Here is a 22,013-nt window from a genome sequence, read left to right as displayed (position 1 = left end):
TGTGGGGAATATATTCAAAATTTTGTCACAGATAATTTTAGTGGCGGAATCGTGGCCATACAAGAAATTCGAAGCTATATTAGCCATGTTTCGGTTGTGGCCAATTTGTGGTTAGCGATTTCTATAAAAGCAAAATGTTTCTCGCTTCATTTTCCAAATCCATTAAGTAAGTAAGCAAAAAAAAATCGGGAGAGAGTTTTTTTTTCTTTTCAAAAGTTTCATGTCTTATTATTTTCAAAGTCGAGAGTGGATGGATCAACGTATTGATTGAGTAAGAAATTGTGTTTCAGAAACATTTATGGCAGGGATTGATGTTTTTATCGAATTTGCTTGTAATCAAGTATCTTATCGGAAAACCAACACTTTGTTGTGTCCTTGTGCTCGGTGTAAGAATAGAAAGCAGCGTGATGCAAGAACGGTCACTAGACATATTTGTCGGGTGTGGTTTAAAGGAAATTACTTGAAACGACTCGGCCAGTTTTTTTTAAAAAAATAATAAATAATAAGTATAGTAAATAATTAAGCTAGTGGTCCCATACCCACTAGCCACCTAACCACAATCACACCAAACAGCGGAAATAATAATACCTATAAATAACCAATAAACTAATAGCCAATATCAAATAAACCATAATGATTCCAAATCCATAATCTAACGATCCAATCAACATAAACTAGAGAACCAGCAATCCTAAACAACATTCTATGACTCAACTCTAAAAACCTATCAAAAGCCAGACAACAATCAAGCGAGCCACTAGAACATCCTCCTCTTCATTGCTTTGATTCCACGATCACACTTTGCCTTTGCACCACAAACACAAATTGAGATGCATGAGTATTTGATAAACACTCAGTGAGGCAATCCTCCCATCTACTGGGCTATACACACAAGCAATCCTAAACAATTGATCGACATCAAACAACAATCAACAAACAAACCAGGCACTGCATCGACCGACGCCAACCTTGCATTGACCGACACCACCAGGGGATTGCATCGACCGACGCATGATCTGCATCGACCGATGCAAGGTTCACTTGCATCGACCGATACTCACATTGCATCGACCGACGCATGCTCGACATTTCACGAAAAACCCTCGTTGCATCGACCGACGCCTCCACATGGCATTGACCGATGTTCCTAGGTCAAATCGCGCCGTCCTCGCATTGCATCGACCGACGCACATGCCGAGCATCGTTTTCCCCAAAGCTTCTCGCCGGATCTTCATTTCTACAACCATCAAAGTTGATCCCAAGCCACAAGAAAGCTTCAAAAAGCATCAAATAACGTTCAAACAAGCCAAACAACACATAAACAAGCAGATCAGAGAAATCTCAAGCTTAGATAAGCCATGGTCATGCACTCACCTTTGCCAAGAAGATTCTAAACCTCAAACAAGCAAAACAATGCTCCTAGGAAGCTTCTACAACGATCCCAGCTACAGATCTCTACAGGAACAGCCTCAAATCTCCCAAAATACTCAAGAACACTCAAGAACTTTTTCTCTCTTTTCTTTTCTCTCAAAAGCGGCCAATCTCGTCGAATGACGACAAAACACGACTTAAGGGTTTTAACCCAAAACGCAGCGTTTAGCTTAAACTTGTCCGCAAAAAAACCGAACATGCATCTCCTAAACTGGGATTCTGGTTTGCGGATGTTACAATTCTCTCCCAACAATATAGATTTATCCTCGAATCTCGAAAAACCATCAGCCAAGGACTCTCGTGCAACCGTCTCCACGGCCTGCACTTCCTCCGGCCGATCTACAAAAGGTCACCTCTAGGTGATAAACTCACGTTCCAGGCATTATTTGCTCTCGACTTTTGAACTTTCCTTTTCAATCATAGGCCTCAACCTTGAGTTTATATTGGCTCCTCATCAGGCCGAAGCCTGCATGCCATAATATTGGCTCCTCATTGGTCCTAAGCCCGCATGCCATAATATATAAGGAAGTCCAATATTCATCTCTCGGGTTGCCACCCTACAGCGTGTCCTCGGATCGTCATCCGAAGTCGATATACCAACCATACTCTCAAGCCACAAAGTCTCAGAATATGGCAATACTGGGAGAACCAGAGTCCCCCAAGAGTCGTGAGCAAACAATTCTGAACACGTCTGAGTCCTTTCCCTATCCAGATTTCCTTCCTGTGGCTCGCGTAAAACAACACTATGTCCTACCAACCACATATCCTCTCACTGGAATACCTCATGACCACACAAGGGTCATCTACATGCCACAAGGGCCGCCACAAAGGCCAACAAATTTCCTAAACAGGACCGCCACAAAGGCCAAACAAATGTCCTAAACAGGACCGCCACCAAGGCCAAACAAATGTCCTAAACAGGACCATCACAAAAAACCACTTATCCCGAAGGACCGTCACGAAGACCACTTATCCTGAAAGACGGTCACGAAGACTATACATCCCGAAAGATTGCCTAAATAGGCCACACGTCCCGAAGGACCGTCACGAAGACAACACATCCTGAAGGACCGCCTAAACATGCAACATTGGCTAAACAGCCCGCCACAAAAGCCACACAATTGGCTAAACAGCCCGCCACAAAAGCCACACAATTGGCTAAACAGCCCACCACAAAGGTCACACAATTGGCTATACAGCCCGCCACAAAGGCCACACAATATCTGAAAAGACCGCCACACACGGATACAATGACTCAACAGTCCGCCACAAAGGCCACACATGCCCCTCCAAGGCTCGCAACCACTAAAAATGGACAAATTCTAACTCCCATAAAACTTTCCATTTTTAGAACTTTCCACTTTTAGAAATTTCTATTTCAGGAAACTCCCCCTTTAACCACTGCCTCATAGAAATTTTGTACTCCAAACACGACCTCATCTTGTTACTTAGTCGCACAACCAACCATCTCTAAGTGACCAAGTAAACAAGAGAGATGGGCTGGAATACTCCATTCCCGTTCCAGCCATGGACTACAGCTGGGACCAGGCTAGACAAGCTCAAGTCGCGGCCTATTTCTCATACCACTTCTTAAACCTTGCCTTCATCCTCGCTTCTAGCTCCCAAGTCTGTTCCTCAACACCATCACAGTTCCAAAGGACTCTCATCAAAGGAATCTTCTTCTTCCGAAGTTCCTTGATCCTCCTCTCGAGAACCCTCACTGGATTCGCTTCCAAAGTCATGTTAGGCTGAAGATCCTCAGGAATCTTAGCCAACAACTGATCATCCTCACGGAGACACTTCTGAAACATAGACACATGGAAAACCTTGTGGAACGCACGCATAACCTCAGACAACTCCAGCCTATATGCTACCGGTCCCACCCGCTCAATCACTCTGAACGGACCCATATACCTCGGACTCAACTTAGTCTCTGACAATGACCTGTTCGGACCCTACAACATGGCCATCTTGAGGTACAATTTGTCTCCCACCCTAAACTCAAGATCTCTCCTCATCCTATCAGCATAACTCCTCTGCCTATCCTGAGCTTCCTTCATGTTCAGCTTGAGAACCCGAATCTTCTCTGAGGTCTCCTGAACAAAACTAGCACCATACATGCTCCTCTCCCCCACCTGAGTCCAACTTAACGGTGTACGACATGACCTCTGAAAAAAGAACTTTTTCAAGGTCTACTTATGCAATGAATGTATGAGAACATGCAAACAGAGACATAAGCAGAGATGATCAAGTGGAATGCAAGGTGTTTCAATACCCTTATGATGTTGTAGCATAAAGGATGTCAGTCCATAAATAGTGATTATGCAAGCAGTCAAGATATGATCAATGCATTCAAGTTAAGCCAAATATCAAGTTGGTTTGTTTCTAACAACCTAATGAAAGAAATGAAATGCAGAATATTAAAGCAACTTAAGACAGTACTAATGCAGAATTAAACTATAGAACAAGTGCAATAAGCAATACTAAGCAGAAATGACTAATAAGCAGAAGAAAACAAGAACAGAACAATGCATAAAATAAAATAAAAAAAATTGGAGCTCGACCTAGCACTCGGTCGAGTGCATGGTCGAGTAGGTGGTCGAGCACTTGGCCGAGTGATGCATAACACAAGAACAGAAGCAGAGTCAACAATTAAAACAGAGCAAAACACAAGTAAATCAAATAGCAAGCGGGTGATAGTAATTAAACAGAGAAATCAATAGACAAAGAAGGTCCTAAAGATGGATTCATGGGCTGGACTTAAGCTATGGTTATCTAAAGGAAAAATGATTGTCAGCTACTTGAAGTATATACCAACACATAGCCACACATACAAACAATATAAATGTCTTGTTAACTACGTACACTATTGTCATCACATAATGACATCCATAAACAAACATATGTTATGTCTACAACACCATAAACATTCGAGGTTAACCGGAATCCAGCGTTGACCAGTATTGACCGACGTTGACCAATATTTACCGGCGTTGACCGCTGTTGACCAAAAAAATATATTCAAAAAATTATATATTTTTTTCCTAATAATAATAATTTTTGTTTTTATGTATTTTTGAAAATACAAAATTAAAATTGATATTTAAATAGAAAAAGTATAAATTTGTTATTGTTTATGAAAAAATCTACTACACATCAAATTTTGATGGTATAGTTTTATTATATTATTTTTGGTATATTTTCTGTATTAAGAAATAGACAATTCGTGGGTTCATCTTTACGGGCGAACCTCTCTTATTCATCCCCTTTAAATTAAGGAAACAAATCTTAATTAAAGAAACAAAATATGTTGATCAATCCATATTAGAGTTTTTAATTATCACATCTAAAACCCTAACCATTTATTATAAACTCAAACCGACATATAATTTTGTTTAATTATAAAATCTAAACCCTAAACACTCTTTTATAAATCCAAACAGGCATATAATTTTATTTAATAGTAAAATCTAAACCCTAACCACTCTTTTGTAAACCCAAACCGACATATAATTTCATTTAACTGTAAAATGTATACCCTAACCACTCTTTTGTAAACCCAAACTGACATAATTTTATTAATAAAATATCTCTTTTTTAAAATATGATATGACATGCCATATTATTGTATTCTGATTTGTTAATTAAGAGGGATGAATAAGAGTTGTTCACCCCTAGCCTTAACAAAATTAATTACTTTATATACCACAAATTTTGTTTTTCATATTATTTTTATTTTTATTTTTGTAAATAATTTTCTTGTATTTTTTCGTTGTTATATGTTGTTTTTGTACATTATACAAATCATTTATCTTTTTATTTATTTATCAAAAATACATAAAAACAAAATTATTATTATTTTTAGAAAAAAAAATATTTTTTTGAATAATTTTTTTCTGGTCAACGCCGGTCAATACTGGTTAACGTCGGTCAACTCTGGTCAACGCCAGATTCCGGCAGACCTCGAATGTTTATGGTGTTGCACACATAACCTATGTTTGTTTATGGATGTACTTATGTGATGACAATAGTTCACATAGTTAACAAGACATTTATATTGTTTGTATGTGTGGCTATGTGTTGGCGTATACTTCAAGTAGCTGACAATCATTTTTCCTTATCTAAACTGATCAACAAATCTCAATCAAACATGAGCTATCTCTAGACAATGATCTTCTAATACTTGTTAATCCACTCTCATGGCAATAACAATCAAGCTTAGATACTCCTAGACCTATCTCTCACTAGCTAAGAACATATAAAAGCAGGCAATAAACAACCAGTTCATCAATGTCAAAAATCACTTTAAACATCTAATCTCTTAGCATGCTTCATGATAATCTCTAGCATTAGCCTTATCTAGCAACTTAAACATTGGTGTGATTCTAAGAAGCTTAAGATCTATTCTTACCCTCTCAGTATAAGAATAGCATAGAGCATATCTAATCTAGAAGAGATATATAAACAATCAAGCTTGATCAATCTAAATAACCATAACTCTTATCCAGCCTAATCCATCCCTAAGATCCTAATTCACTAATCTGATCTAAAAATCATGATGAAGAACACAAACCCAGAAAATGATGATATAGACATGGATAGATAGATAATGATGAGATGAACAATTTAATACAAGGAAGTGAAAGCAAATACTCAAAATATTCAAAGTTATGAAAACTACAAAGTGCAAAAATCCTAGAAAAGATAAGAGATGATGCAATAAAGTAAAAGCAGCTAAAAATGGCAAAAACTAGGTTATGACATCTCTCTAGGCGGCTGCAGGGTGCATTGTCCTTTTATAGGAGGAAGGGGTAGCCTACTTAGCTAGAAGAAAAAATAGAAGGTCGTCTGCAAGTGCTCGACCATGTGCTCGGTCGAGTGCATGGTCGAGTGGTTGGTCCGTCAAGTAACTCCAGTCTTCGATCTGGAATGATATCGGTTCAGTAAAACAGATATAACTCTTGAACGACAGCTCCGATTGCGTTGAATACACCGAAATTTGAAAGTTAACTCAATTTCCTACAACTCTCATGAAGGATGCTGAAGCTGAATCGCAACGCAAAATCTTCATTCGGATCGATATTTGAGGAGCTTGTTATGAACCCGACCATGTACTCGACCGTGTGCCTGCTAGAGCGGTGTGGTCGAGTGCCTTCTTTTCCCTTCCTAATACTTCCAATCCTCTTTTTTAGCTCCAGAAATAACAACAAGTCCTTCCTTACCCTTTTAGAGCTCCATAACACCTAATAATACTCCAAATGCACAAATGTATGCAATGAATGCTTTTAAACATCCTAAGTGTATAATTGGACATAAATGGTTATAAAACCTAAGGAGTCACTTCTATATGATGCAAAACATGAACTAAACAAGGCCATAAATATGGTAAAATATAGTGACATCAGCCTCCCATACAAAGCCTCATAAGGATTCATCCCAATGCTCGCCTGATAATTGTTGTTGTAAGCAAACTCTACCAAGCACAGGTGATCTACCCAATGGCCACCACAATCTAACACACATATCCCCAGCAAATCCTCCAACGTCTAGATCGTCCTCTCCATCTGTCTGGAGATGATAAGCTGTACTCATATGCACCTTAGTGCCCATCTCTGCCTGAAATACCTTCCAGAACATCGAAGTGAACTTAGAATCTCTATCAGACACAATACTCGCTGGCACCCCATGCAACCTGACTATCTCTTTCACATACTTCTTAGCCAAGACCGCTGCTCCATAAGTCTACATAATAACCAGAAAATGTGCCAACTTAGTCAACCGGTCCACAATGACCCAAATAGCATCAAAAGTCTGAGACACTGGCAATCCCACCACGAAGTCCATCGTGATCATATCCCACTCCCACTCTGGAATGGGAAGGCTCTTCAACAACCCGCCTGGAACCTGATGCTCTACCTTCACTAGCTGGCAAACATCGCACCTCGCGACCCAACTAGCTACATCCTTCTTCATCCCGACCCAGTGATAGTATCTCTTGAGGTCACGGTACGTCTTAGTCACTCCTTGATGAATAGAGAACATGTTCGCATGAGCCTCTCTCAGGATCTCCTGCCTCAACTCCTCATCCTTGGGCACACAAATCCACTCGTGCACCAAAATAGTACCATTAGCTGAGACCTGATACTCTGAATCAATATCCTTAAGAGGTATTCACCAGCCCTAAATCCTTCTCCTAAGCCAACCGTACCCTGCTCAGAAGATCTGCTCTATCAGCCGCCTCCAAGCCCAACGGCTCTTGAGAAACAGCATACAACCTCAACGCACTGATCTCTCCAACCAGAGACTCCATGTCCTGCTCCTAAGCCAAAGCTGCCCTCTTCCGACTCAGAACATCAGCTACCAAGTTAGTCTTACCAGGGTGATAGGCTATCTCCAAATCATAATTGGCCACTAGCTCCATCCACCGCCTCTACCTCAGATTCAGCTCAGGCTGAGTGAAAATATACTTCATGCTTTTATGATCTGTAAACACCTACACTTTTGCACCAAAAAGATAAGATCTCCAAATCTTCAGTGCAAAAACTACAGCGGCCATCTACAAATCATGAGTAGGATAGTTGTCCTCATGCTTCCGCAACTGCAGCGAAGCGTAGGCAATTACCTTCCCATGCTGCATCAACACACACCCCAAAACAACTCTGGATGCATCTGTATAAACCACATAGGCTGCTCTGGCAAAGCCAATGCCGGCGTAGTAGTCAGCATCTCCTTCAGGCTTGCCAAGCCTTCCTCACACTCCTGTAACCAAACAAAAGGAACGTCCTTCCCAGTCAACTTAGTCATCAGACGTGCTCTGCTCGCAAACCCCTGCACAAACCTCCTGTAGTAACCTGTCAACCCAAGGAAACTCCTTATATCCGTGGCATTATGCGCTCTAGGCCAATCTCTGATAGCCTGAATCTTTTTTGGATCTACAGAAACTCCCTCTACATAAACAATATGACCCAGAAATCCCATCTCCCGCTGCCAGAAACTACACTTGTCCAACTTAGCAAACAACTTCTGCTCCCGCAGCTTCTCCAGAACTGCCTACAAATGCACTGCATGCTCCTCAGGACACTTAGACTAGACCAGGATATCGTCGATGAAAATGATGACAGACACGTCCAGAAACTCCTGAAACACGCTGTTCATCAATCTCATAAACGTTGTTGGCGCGTTAGTCAACCCAAAAGGCATCACCACAAACTCATAATGCCCATACCTCGTCCTGAATGCAGTTTTCCTCACATCTGCATCATCTATCGGTATCTGATGATAACCCGACGCAAGCTCTATCTTGGAGAACCAAGTAGCACCTCTCAACTGATCCAACAACTCATCGACCCTGGGAAGAGGGTACTTGTTCTTCACAGTGACCCGGTTCAGACCCTATAGTCAATACACAAGCGGAAACTCCCATCCTTCTATTTAACAAATAACACCGGCACTCCCCACAATGATACACTAGGACAGATGAATCCCTTGCTCAAAAGATCTTGTAACTGCTTCTTCAGCTCTACCATCACTGCTGAAGCCATCCTGTAAGGAGCCTTGGATAACGGCGTCGTCCCTGGTTCTAGTTCAATGGTGAAAGGATCAGACCGAGATGGTGGTAATCCCTGCAACGACTGAAACATGTCCTCAAACTCCTCAACAACCCGAATACCGCTAACCGTAGACTGCCCCACTGACTCTAGCATCGATATAGTAATCGAACTATTCATACATCGGACTATTTATGTATATTTAGGCACAAAATCAAAAATTTATGTATGGAATTCAAATATTCTAAAACTGCATGTATGTTTAAGCACTGTCAATAGTCCGATGTATGAATTCAACACATTGTAATTGTCCACGTATGCAAAAGCCGTTTTTCCATCACGAGACTCCCTGAAGTCGGTCTAACTCCCTCAAAAACCAACTTCCCTCATGGACGCTCAAACTCCACTCTACCCCAAGAGCAATCAAGATGTACTTTATGCTGATGTAACCAATCCGCTGGACTGATAAGCAAATCCGCTGGCCAAGACTCTCCTGCAATCTGAATATCAACTCCCCTCGCTCGTCCAATAACTCTCAGAAACTTGCCTCCCGCAACCCTGACAACTCCCGCACGCTCCCCGGGATCTCCTCTGATATCAGCACTCTTTTCGCACTCCGGAGTAATGAAGCTATGAGTAGCTCCAGAATCAAACATAACGTGGGACATAAACCCGCCCACCAACAAGGTCCCTACACAAACCTCATGTGTTGAGAACCTAACACTTTATCACAGGCAAAACATAAAATCTATACCTACTGAAAATCACAAAGTTTAAGTACCAGAATTTATACTTGTGATCACCCCGGCACTGGTTCCACCAGTCTCGATTGCCGTGTAAACTCGTGGCGCCTACTCAATCCATGCCACCTGCTGCATTCCAGGCTGCACCACATGCTGCACCGCTGCCACTGCCATCTGCTACAACTTGGTAACTTAAGCTTGATGCGTCCAGGCTCCCTGCAATGATAGCATACACGAACCGCTGCCGTCGGAGACTTCCTCTGAGGACAGCTAGCTACCTTGTGGTCCATACTACCACATCCAAAGCACCCGGCACCACTCGGCCTCTGCGTAGCCTCCCACTCCTCTTGGTTCCCTGCGTAGGCTTGCTGCCCTTGCTAGAACCTCCATGATGACGAGCCTTCCTAGGCTGCACCGGTGGACTAACCGTCACTACCTGTGCCCGGATATCCTCCTCAATCTCTGCTGCAGTCTCAACCAGCTCTGCACGTGTAGCATAACTCCGCCCTCTACAATGGACCCTCAAATCATCCCGAAGGGCCCTAATGAACCTCCTGATATGGGCCTCCTCAGACTCCATCGCCCGACCCCCATAACACAGAAGTCGACTGAACTCCATGTCCAGCTCCCGCACTGACCGAGTCCCCTAAGATAACTGAAGGAACTGCACCTCCAACTGTTCTAATGCCTCTCTTAAAAAATACTTACGGTTGAACTCCTCCACGAAGTCAGTCCAAGTCATCTCCCTCTGCACCCTCCTAGCAGCCACTAACCTCCACCACACCTGAGCATCACCAATCAGGTTGTGGACTCCTATGTCCACCCAAAACTCCTCAGGACATCTGAGAGTCTAGAAGTTACGTTCCACACTCGTCCTCCACACGTCTGCAGCAGTAGGATCCGTACCACCTGAAAACCACGCAGTATCAATGTTACGCATCTCCCTCAGCATAGACACATAAAAGAATGAGCTCTCTCATCCGCAGCCACTGGTCGCCGCTCCTCCGCCACCACTGGTGGCACTACCTGAGCCTGAGCCGGTGCCACTACCGGCAACCGCTCCAATACCCATGCTAACAAGTCAGCAAAGTCAACGCCTCCTCCAGGGACTCCACCTGCTGGAACTCCCACACCCGGAACCCTATCATCACCGGCCACTCGAGCATCAACAACGCCCCCTCCGGCCACACTCAAGGAATCCTCCTGGACACTCTGCGACTTGCCAACACCCTCCGCTGTCACACTCTGGTCCACAGTATCACTAACTGCTGGGCCTCTGCCCCTACCACGAACACGTCCGCGTCCACGACCACGTTCGCGTCCTCGACAATGACCAGCAACAGCATCCTCTCTAACCATCTGCACTTCCATGAACCAAAGGCTAAGCAAGCAATTTAAACAGAACACAAAAACATAAACTCACCGTGGAATCACACTGTAGGCTCGAAGAGGATATTCTAGGACTTCATGCCACACACAGTTGACTAACTCACATAATCAATTAAGACATGCAAATCCCAAACATCTACAGCACAAAGCCTAGTGAACCCAAACCTAGAACCGTAAGGGTTCTGATACCAAACTAAAACGACCCGACCCGGTTTTTTTAAAAATAATAAGTATAATAAATAACTAAGCTAGTGGTCCCATATCCACAAGCCACCTAACCACAATCACACCAAACAGCGGAAATAATAATACCAATAAATAACTAATAAACCAATAGCAAATATCAAATAAACCGTAATGATTCCAAATCCATAATCTAATGATCCAATCAACATAAACTAGAGAACCAGCAATCCTAAACAACATTCTAGGACTCAACTCTAGCAACCTATCAGAAGCCAGACAACAACCAAGCGAGCCACTAGAACTTCCTCCTCTTCATTGCCTTGATTCCACGATCACACTTTGCCTTTACCTGCACCACAAACAAAAATTGAGATACATGAGTATTTGATAAACACTCAGTGAGGCAATCCTCCCATCTATTAGGCTATACACACAAGCAATTGAGATACTCTAACCATCAAACAACAATCAACAAACAAACCAGGCACTGCATCGACCGACACCATCAGGGGATTCCATCGACCGAATCATGATCTGCATCGACCGATGCAAGGTTCACTTGCATCGACCGAGACACACATTGCATCGACCGACGCATGCTCGACATTTCACGAAAAACCCTAGTTGCATCCACCGACGCCTCCACATGGCTTCGACCGATGTTCTTATGTCTAATCGCGCCGTCCTCGCATTGCATCGACCGACGCACATGCCGAGCATCGTTTTCCCCGAAACTTCTCGCCGGATCTTTGTTTCTACAACCATCAAACTCGATCCCAAGTCACAAGAAAGCTTCACAAAGCCTCAAATAACGTTCTAACAAGCCAAATAACACATAAACAAGCAGATCAGAGAAATCTCAAGCTTAGATAAGCCATGGTCATGCAGTCACCTTTGCCAAGAAGATTCTGAACTTCAAACAAGCAAAACAACGCTCCTAGGAAGCTCCTACAACAATCCTTGCTACAGATCGTTACAGGAACAGCCTCAAATCTCCCAAAATCCTCAAGAACACTCAATAACTTTTTCTCTATTTTCTTTTCTCTCAAAAACGGCCAATCTCGTCGAATGACAACAAAACATGACCTAAGGGTTAACACAGCGTTTAACTTAAACTCATCCGCGAAAAATCGAACATGCATCGACCAATGCATCCCCTAAACCGGGATTCTGGTTTGCGGATGTTACATTACTATATTTGGCTGAACCATGTAGAACATTATTATGATGTTGGATAATCCTTGGGGCAAGTCATTTGACCGATGAAGAAGCAATGTTGCCGCCAAATTCTACAAATTTTCATTCTCCAGGAAATACTTATGAGTATTTTCCATACGCAGATGTTAACATTGTACCAGAGGCGGCGTCTCCACATGTATTGGAGAATACAATGGAAACAACACACGAAGAGGCATATGTTGATAGTGTTTTCGAAGCTTTTGAAGCCGCTAAAGAGCCTCTTTACGATGGATGTCCGAAAGGAATTTCTCAGTTGTACCTGGCATCACGTATGTTGAAAGCAAAATCAGATTACAATATGGTGGAAGCATGCGTTGATGAGCTATCACAGACTTTCAAAGCTGTTTTGCCCACACCAAACAAAGCTCATGCATCATACTAGGAGACAAAGAATCTGACACGAGAGCTTGGGCTACCAGTATATAAGATTGATGTCTACAAAGATAATTGCATGCTCTTTTGGATAGGAGACGATCGAGATCTAATGCAGTGTAATGAGAAAGGGGAAAATAGACCTAAGCAGAGAATGTTTTATATGCTGATTACAGATTGGTTGAAGAGGTTATACCAGTTAGAGGCGACTGCAACGGCTATGCGATGGCACGGTGAACATATGTCTACCGAAGGAGAGATGCAGCACCCGTCTGACAGGGTAGCATGGAAACATTTTAATCAGGTATATCCTAATTTTGCTGCCGAAAGTCACAATATTTATCTAGACTTATCAACCGATGAATTTAATCATGTTGGTATGAATGGGGAGGCACATTCAGTATGGCATGTTATCATAACTGCCTATAATTTGCCACCCAATATGTGCATGAAAAGGATTTTTTTTTTTCTATCGGTACTTGTTCCTGGGCCAAAGCATCCAAAAAAAAGTCTAGATATTTATCTTCAACCATTGATCGGAGAATTGCAAAGTCTATGGATTGACGGTGTGGAAGCGTATGATGTATCATGAAATGCCAAATTCACGATGCGAGCTGCGTTAATGTGGACAATCAGCGACTTCCCAGCATATGGCATGTTGTCTGGTTGGACGACGCATGGTCGTTTATCGTGTCCATATTGTCAAGATGAGACAAAATCATTTTGGTTAACAAATGGAAGGAAACATAGTTGGTTTGATTGCCACAGAATATTTTTACCTCAAGATCATCTAGACAGGCGTAATGTTCAGGCCTTTCGATGGGGGAAAGAAGTACTAGATAATCATCCACCATGGTTGAATGGAGAGGAGATTCTTCACGAAATAATAAACCTTTTGATGGGGGAAAGAAGTACTAGATGATCATCCACCATGGTTGAATGGAAAGAATAAACAATATTATGGGGTTGTTTAGAACAGTCGATTGTGGAGGGAACGGACACCAGCAGCCTGCTCGAACCATCAATGCATATGGGGTTCATCATAATTGGGTTAAAAAGAGTATATTTTGGGAGTTTCCTTACTGGGAAAATCTTCTTCTTCAACATAACCATGACTTCATGCATATCGAGAAGAAATTTTTTGATAATCTCATCAACACGGTTTTAAATGTTCCTGGGAAGATGAAAGATAACATTAAATCAAGGATGGATCTTGCTGCATTATGTAGAAGACATACATTGAATCTTCGTCGCGATGGGACAATGCCGGTACCAATATATAGGTTGTCAAATGAAAAGAAAAGGCAATTTCTTCTATGGATGAAAAATGAGATAAGATTTCCAGATGGTTACGCGTCAAAGTTCAGTCGTTGCGTCGACGAAACTCATTGGAAGTTGCCAGGTTTGAAAATCTATGATTGCCAGGTCATTATGCAGCGACTTCTCCCTTTTACAATTTGGAGAAGATATTTTCACCGTCGTTCTTTGATGTTATGGAACATCTCCCTGTGCACCTACCAGATGAAGCTGCTTTAGGAGGTCCAGTACAATATCGGTGGATGTATCTGTTCGAGAGATACATGTACCATCTAAAGAAGAAAGTTAAGAACAAAGCACATATTGCAGGTTCGATTGTTGCACAATGTGTGAATGAGGAGATAGCAAATGCATCTGCAAATTATTTTGGACATCCAGAAGTTAGGGATGATGCTGCTCCTAGAGAAATTCGATTTACATATTTTTATCCTGATGTACCTACCTTGTTCTACCATGAGGATCGTGTTAGTGGAAAACTACAAGTGGATGGCTTAATGATCATGACTACACAGTGCTCCAAACATTTATGTTGCTCAACTGTGATAAATTTGAGCCTTATAAACGGTATAAATTTTTTATTACTTTATAGTGTTTATATAAATTTAAATTAAATTTATAATTTAAATTTTATATGGTTATAAGATGTTTGAAGATTATATGAGGGAGCACACCCCAAGAATGACTAGTAATGACATGGAAAAAGCTAAAGACAAACATTTTTCAGAATGATGTAAAGACTACGGAAATTTAATTTTGCAATGAATGTTAATTATTACTATATAATATTAATTTTCAATTACAATAAATTTAATTTACAGATTAATGACGCCACTGAATCAATTGAATATCCATTGTGGATGTTGGATTTTGTACAAGGACTTAACCGCAACTATACATCATGGCCTATATACTACTCACATGGATACTGTTTCCACACACATAACCATGACCAAGATAAAATAAAAAAAACCAAAATTACGGTGTTTATATTCGTGGAACCACAAACACTGATTATTATGGGCTGATAGAAGAGATAACGATGATCCATTACCATGGTGCTGTTAGGCTGAAGGCCATGGTTTTCAAATGCAAGTGGTTTGATACAACATTAGGTCGTGGAATACAAAAACAACCATCTGGTATCGTTGATGTGGCACCACGTAGACAATATGCGAAATACAAACTTTTATATTTTCTGGTAATTGTGATCAGGTATGTTTCATTCCTTATCCACGCATGTGTCATACTGTAGCAAATGATTGGTGGGCATATACAAAAGTAATGCCTAGAGGAGTTCGTGAGACAGCAGAAGAGGCTTTAATTTATTGAGATGAATACACACGACCAAGCCTTAGTATATGTCGTTTTATGTTATTTTGTATAGTCTTAGGACTTTCCTTATTTGATCTTCCTGAATGCATATAAATAGAATGTAACTAGGTTAATATTCTATAAGGAATGAGAAACACTCCTTCTCTTATTCTCATCTCGCCGTCTCTCTATTCTCTCCCTAGACTCTAAATCTCACATCTTCTTCTTCTCGAATTCTCACTCATTCTCTTTACTCTCACTCGTGATTCATTCTTACATGGTATCAGAGCAGTAACGCTCCTATTCTACAAAATCTCAGTCTGTTTTATTCCGCAAACAAATTCAGTTCGAAAAACCTCTCATGGATCTCAACAAAATCCTAATCATTCCGGTCACACTCAAGGGTGGAAACTACTTGCTTTGGGAAAGGACTACAAAGACAGCTTTGTGTGGTCGTGGGCTTTGGAAGCACATTGAGAAGAATGAAGCTACAAAGGAGACCACGACTACAGAAGAAGGAAAGGAGATCGTGGCTTGTGATGGTGACAAATGGTTCTAAGAGAATCAAAGTGTCTTGGCTTTCATCCAAAACTCCTTGGTTGCTCTGATCCTTGAGTCATACTCTTACTGTGAGATGGCTAAGGATCTTTGGGATACATTGAAAAATGTATTTGGAAATGTCTCAAACCTCACCCGTGTGGTTGAGGTAAAGAGAGCCATCAACAACCTTAATCAAGAAGAGATGGAGTTCACCAAACATTTTGGGAAATTCAGATCTCTTTGGGCAGAGTTAGAGATGTTAAGGCCTAACTCAGTGGATCCAGCAGTCCTAAACGAACGTCGTGAGCAAGATAAAGTGTTTGGTCTTCTCTTGACGTTAAACTCATCATACAATGATCTCATCAAGCACATCCTCCGGTTAGATAAACTCCCAAGTCTCGATGATGTGTGCAATCAAATTCAAAAGGAGCATGGCTCAATTGGTCTGTTTGGAGCTAAAGGAGAGCTTATCACCGCTAACAAAGGAGAGGTGGCTGTAGAAAACAAGGGATACTACAAAAGTGATGGGAAGAACCGTGTCATATGTGACCATTGTAAGAAGCCGGGTCATTTCAAGGATAAATGCTGGAATCTTCATCCTCACCTCCGACCAAGAAATGTCAACCCAAGAGCAAACCAAAGCATGTGGACATAGTGAAGGTCAAGCTCAAGTAACAACTCACGCCACTGAAGGTAATGGAGGAGCACTAGCAGCCTCCTCGGAGCTGGTGAGGAGATCCGACCTCGATGCTCTCATAAAGGCTCTAAAAGAGTCTTCGGGTAACGCTTATCTCACCCTTAATGCTATAAAACCTCTTATTGTGGATTCTGGAGCTTCTCACCATATGATTAGTGACTCTAAACTAATTAGTGATATCAAACCAACTTTAGGGAATGTGATCATAGCAAATGGAGATAAGATACCAATTAAGGGTTTTGGAAATTTAAACATGTTTGATAGAACAACTAAAGCGTTTTATATGCCTAGTTTCACATCAAATTTGTTATCTATTGAGAAGGTGACTAATGATCTTAACTGTTATGCAATATTTGGTCCTAATGATGTGTATTTTCAGGATATTGACACAAGTAGAGTTCTTGGCAAAGGAAGCACTAAAGATGATCTTTATGTGCTTGAGGATTCGGATCTCACTACTGCTTTATCTTCTTGTTTTAAGTCAATAATCGATGAGACAAATGGTTCAATTTGGCATGCTAGACTTGGTCATCCACATTTTCGTGCATTGCAACTAGCTCTTCCTAGTTTTTCTTTTAAAAATAATGAATGTGAAGCTTGCATTCTTGGTAAACATTGCAAAACAGTTTTTCCCAACTCTTCTACTATGTATGAGCATTGTTTTGATTTAATTCATTCTAATGTATGGACATCTCCATGCTTGTCTCGTGAAAATCATAAATATTTTGTTACTTTCATTGATGAAAAATCGAAATATACTTGGTTAACCTTGCTTCCATCTAAGGATAGAGTTCTTGAGGCTTTTCTAAACTTCAGAATTATGTGACTAACCAATTTAATGCCAAGATAAAGATTTTGAGATTAGATAATGGTGGGGAGTACACAAGTCATATGTTTAAACAACATCTAGCCAAACATGGGATTGTACACCAAACAAGTTGTCCTTACACGCCACAACAAAATGGTGTAGCTGAAAGGTAGAATAGACATCTTATGGAGGTTGCCCGGTCCATGACGTTCCACTCAAATGTACCAAAGAAGTTCTGGGGAGATGCAGTAGTTACAGCTTGCTATCTAATCAATCGAACTCCAACAAAAATACTGGGTGATATCTCTCCATTTGAAGTACTTAACAAAATTAAACCATCTATTAATCACTTACGTGTGTTTGGCTGCATATGTTATGTTTTAAAACCAGGTGAACAACGTGATAAACTCGATGCTAAGAGTGTCAAGAGCACGTTCATTGGATATTCAACCACACAGAAGGGATATAAATGCTATGAACCAGAAGCTAGAAGAGTCTTGGTGTCAAGGGATGTAAAATTCTTAGAATCAAAGGGGTTCTATGATGAAAAGAATTGGGAAGACTTGAAAGATCTCTCCTGTTCCCAATCTGACAAACCCAACAATCTTCGAATTCTGCTAGAGAGGCTTGGAATTACAAATAATCAACCTTCACTATCACCTTCAGTCAACATACCACCAATTAGATCTAACAAGGAATCGACTGAGCTGCAGCATCCAGACTCGACAAATGAAGACGTGAACATCACACCAGTAGAACCTGCTCGACAACATCAAGCTGGGATGACATTGATAATCATGAGGAAACTCTCAACTCTCTTGGTACTGACAAGAGTCAGGACTCTACATCAGCTGATGATCTTACCTCCGAAGGAGAAGAAGCTGAAATAGAAGAGGATCAACATCAGGTTGTGGAGACCAATATTATACCCCTCCGTAGAAGTGAGCGTCTCAAGAAAACTACTTGCGTCTACTATAATAGTCAGGCCGTGGCTCACCCTATACAAGCAATCTGCACTCTTGCACACCTTCCTATCAAACATCAAGTCTTTCTTACTCAAATAGACCAACATTTGATCCCACAGAGTTATGAGGAAGCTAAAGAACACAAAGTTTGGAGGGATGCTGTGGGAGATGAAACTAATGCTATGGTAAAGAATCATACATGTGATGAAGCTGAATTGCCGAAGGGGAAGAAAGCCGTGACATCTCGGTGGATATTTACTATCAAGTACAAGAGTGATGGGGGGATAAAAAGATATAAAGCCAGGCTTGTAGATAGAGGATTCACCCAAACTTATGGAGAAGACTACCTTGAGACATTCGCACCAGTTGCCAAACTCCACACGGTAAGAGTAGTTCTTTCACTAGCTGTTAACCTCTCTTGAGATTTGTGGCAGATGGATGTGAAGAATGCATTTCTACAAGGAGAACTCACGGATGAGGTGTACATGAGACCACCACCGGGCCTTGAAGACACTATCGGACCTGGAAAGGTGTTCAAGCTCAGGAAAGCTATCTACGGTCTAAAACAATCACCAAGGGCTTGGTATCACAAACTAAGCTCAACACTTCTTGACAAAGGCTTTAGAAGATCAGAAGCTGATCATACATTGTTCACATATCCAAGCCAAAGAGGTATTATTGTCATTCTCATATATGTAGATGATATTATCATCTCTGGGAATGACAAGGTAGGCATTCAAGATACCAAACAGTACCTTAAATCTGTATTTGATATTAAAGATCTTGGAGAACTAAAGTACTTTCTTGGGATAGAAGTATGTCGTTCGGAAGAAGGACTCTTCTTATCACAAAGAAAGTACACACTTGATCTTTTGAAAGATGTAGGTAAGCTTGGAGCAAGACCTGTTGAAACACCACTCGAAGAAAACTACAAGTCAAACCATAAGGGGGAGTCCAATGAAGCTCTGTTCGAAGATGTAAAACAGTATCGACGGTTGGTAGGTAAGCTCATTTATCTCACCATAACTCGACCTGATATATGTTTTGCTGTGAACCAGGTAAGCCAACATATGCAAAAGCCAACAGTACATCATTGGGAGATGGTGAGCCGCATACTCAAGTATCTCAAAGGAGCTCTTGGTCAAGGCATTTGGATGGGATGTAACAAGAATACGGAGCTTGTATGATACTGTGATGCAGACTATGCTGGAGATCGTGGAGATAGACGCTCAACGACCGGTTACTGTACATTTGTGGGAGGAAACCTTGTTACTTGGAAGAGTAAAAAGCAAAAGGTGGTCTCTCTCTCAAGTGCTGAATCAGAATACAGGGCAATGAGGAAGCTCACAACCGAACTAATGTGGCTCAAAGCTCTCTTGAAGGACCTCGGCATCAACATTCCAAGACCTATCACAATGCACTGCGATAATGAAGCGGCCATTCACATTGCAACCAACTCAGTATTCCATGAAAGGACCAAACACATAGAAGTGGATTGTCACAAAGTCAGGGAACAAGTTCAACTTGGAGTGATTCTACCATGTCACACCAAGAGTTCTGAACAATTGGCAGACATCTTCACCAAAGCAGCAAGTTCAAAGGTTTGTGAGTACATACACTCCAAACTCGGGCTCATGGACCTAACGAAGCCGCAAGTGAAGACCCTAAACTACTGACCCCAAACTCTTTTTCCCTTAGGTGTGTTTTTGTCCCAAATGGGTTTTATACACTAAGGTTTTTAATGAGGTGGGTGTTCATAGTTCCAAGCTCAACTGTTTCTCACACGGTTAAGCTTGAGGGGGAGTATTGAGATGAACACACACGACCAACCCTTAGTATATGTCGTTTTATGTTATTTTGTATAGTATTAGGACTTTCCTTATTTGATCTTTCTGAATGCATATAAATAGAATGTAACTAGGTTAATATTCTTTAAGGAATGAGAAACACTCCTTCTCTTATTCTCATCTCGCCGTCTCTCTATTCTCTCCCTAGACTCTAAATCTCACATCTTCTTCTTCTCGAATTCTCACTCATTCTCTTTACTCTCACTCGTGATTCATTCTTACATAATTGCTCTTCAAGACAATACACACAATCAGTTTGTTGCACCAAGTACAATTGTTCAAATTGAATCACATGTGGTGGAAGATGAAGTTGATTATGATGTTTTACATGTGTCTCCTCCTAATAACGAATACACAACTGAAGAAGAGTTAGAAGATTCGTGTGATGACTTGAATTCAGATTATGATTACGATTCCGAATAAGTTTTCTTATATTTTTTATGTATGAATTATGTCTCATCGACGCTCGCGCTGAGAGTCTTGTACTCGAAGTAGAGGAAGCTGCTTCACAGATTACATCTGAAGATGGTTCTCCCCACAGCCAAACTGCCACATCTGATGTTATTCCTTCTCGTATTGTGTTGAACAAAGAATATCTCAAGGTACTCTCTAAAAAATCTTTTATCTTTCTTAATGCTTCATGCTCTATGGTATGTATATATTGGTGAAATGTCTTGCTCTCCTTTTGTTTTGTTTGATTGGTTAAGTTTATATGTTTGCTTTTGAATATTGTTTGATATTTGTTTTGTTTCTCTCACAGCGTGGGCAGTCTAAAAATTGGTATGTCTATGGAATCGGCAGTGTTCAATATCGGAAAATCAATCCATCTGAGAAAATAGCTGCTTCCATTTCTCGCAACCTGGACATGGAAGTGCGCATCTCTAGTTTGGAGACAAGCTTCAAGACACTCAACACCAATGTTGGAGATTCGAATACTAACATGGGAACAATGATGCAAGAGCTGGTTGCATCACGACAAGCACTTAATCTGATCATGCAGTCTCTTGGAATTAGTTAACCCTCTGCTGCTGCTGCTCCTGCTACAACTTCTGCTGCTGCTCATGCTCCAGCTTCTACAACAGCTGCTCCTTCTCCATCTACTGCTGCTCCTGCTCCTGCTCCAGCTTCTACAACTCCTGCTCCAGCTTCACACCAAAGCAACTTAGATGACTGGTGTGCATCAATAGGTATTTAATTTTCGGGAAATGATGGTTAAGCGTTTTTTGTTAAAACTTTCTAACAGATAGACTTTTATTTAGCAAGTCTTTTGGTACAATGTAAAATAAGACTACTAATAGTACTTATTGTTATTTAGTAAGTCTTTTTGGTATGTAAGATAAGACTAATTGTTGTTTAGCAAGTTTTTTTGGTAATATGTAAACATCAAACTACTTATGGTAATGTAAACTATCGCTATTTGGATTTCATGTTTTGAGAATTTAGCTTTTTGTTACAGGTTTTCATTTTTAGTAATTAATATTACTAGATATTCACCCGCGGTACACCGCGTGGCTATCTTTTTATAAAAAAATGTAATTTGTTTTATAAATTAAATATATATAACTAATGTCTAATTTATATATTTTTAAATATATAACCTTACAAATATAGATATATTAGT

The 22,013-nt window shown here is 40.9% G+C and overlaps 1 pseudogene; it reads left to right on the top strand.

Annotated features, from left to right (window-relative positions):
* The first annotated feature begins 220 nt into the window (after positions 1-220).
* LOC147924608 (uncharacterized) lies at positions 221-20,815 on the top strand (annotated as a pseudogene).
* The last annotated feature ends 1,198 nt before the right edge of the window (positions 20,816-22,013 follow it).

Source organism: Camelina sativa, chromosome 17 (genome assembly GCF_030686135.1).
Source record: "Camelina sativa cultivar CO46 ecotype springtype chromosome 17, ASM3068613v1".
In the NCBI taxonomy this organism is placed as follows: domain Eukaryota; kingdom Viridiplantae; phylum Streptophyta; class Magnoliopsida; order Brassicales; family Brassicaceae; genus Camelina; species Camelina sativa.
Note: the sequence above shows the minus strand (reverse complement) of the source record. Positions and strands in the feature narration are given on the sequence as shown.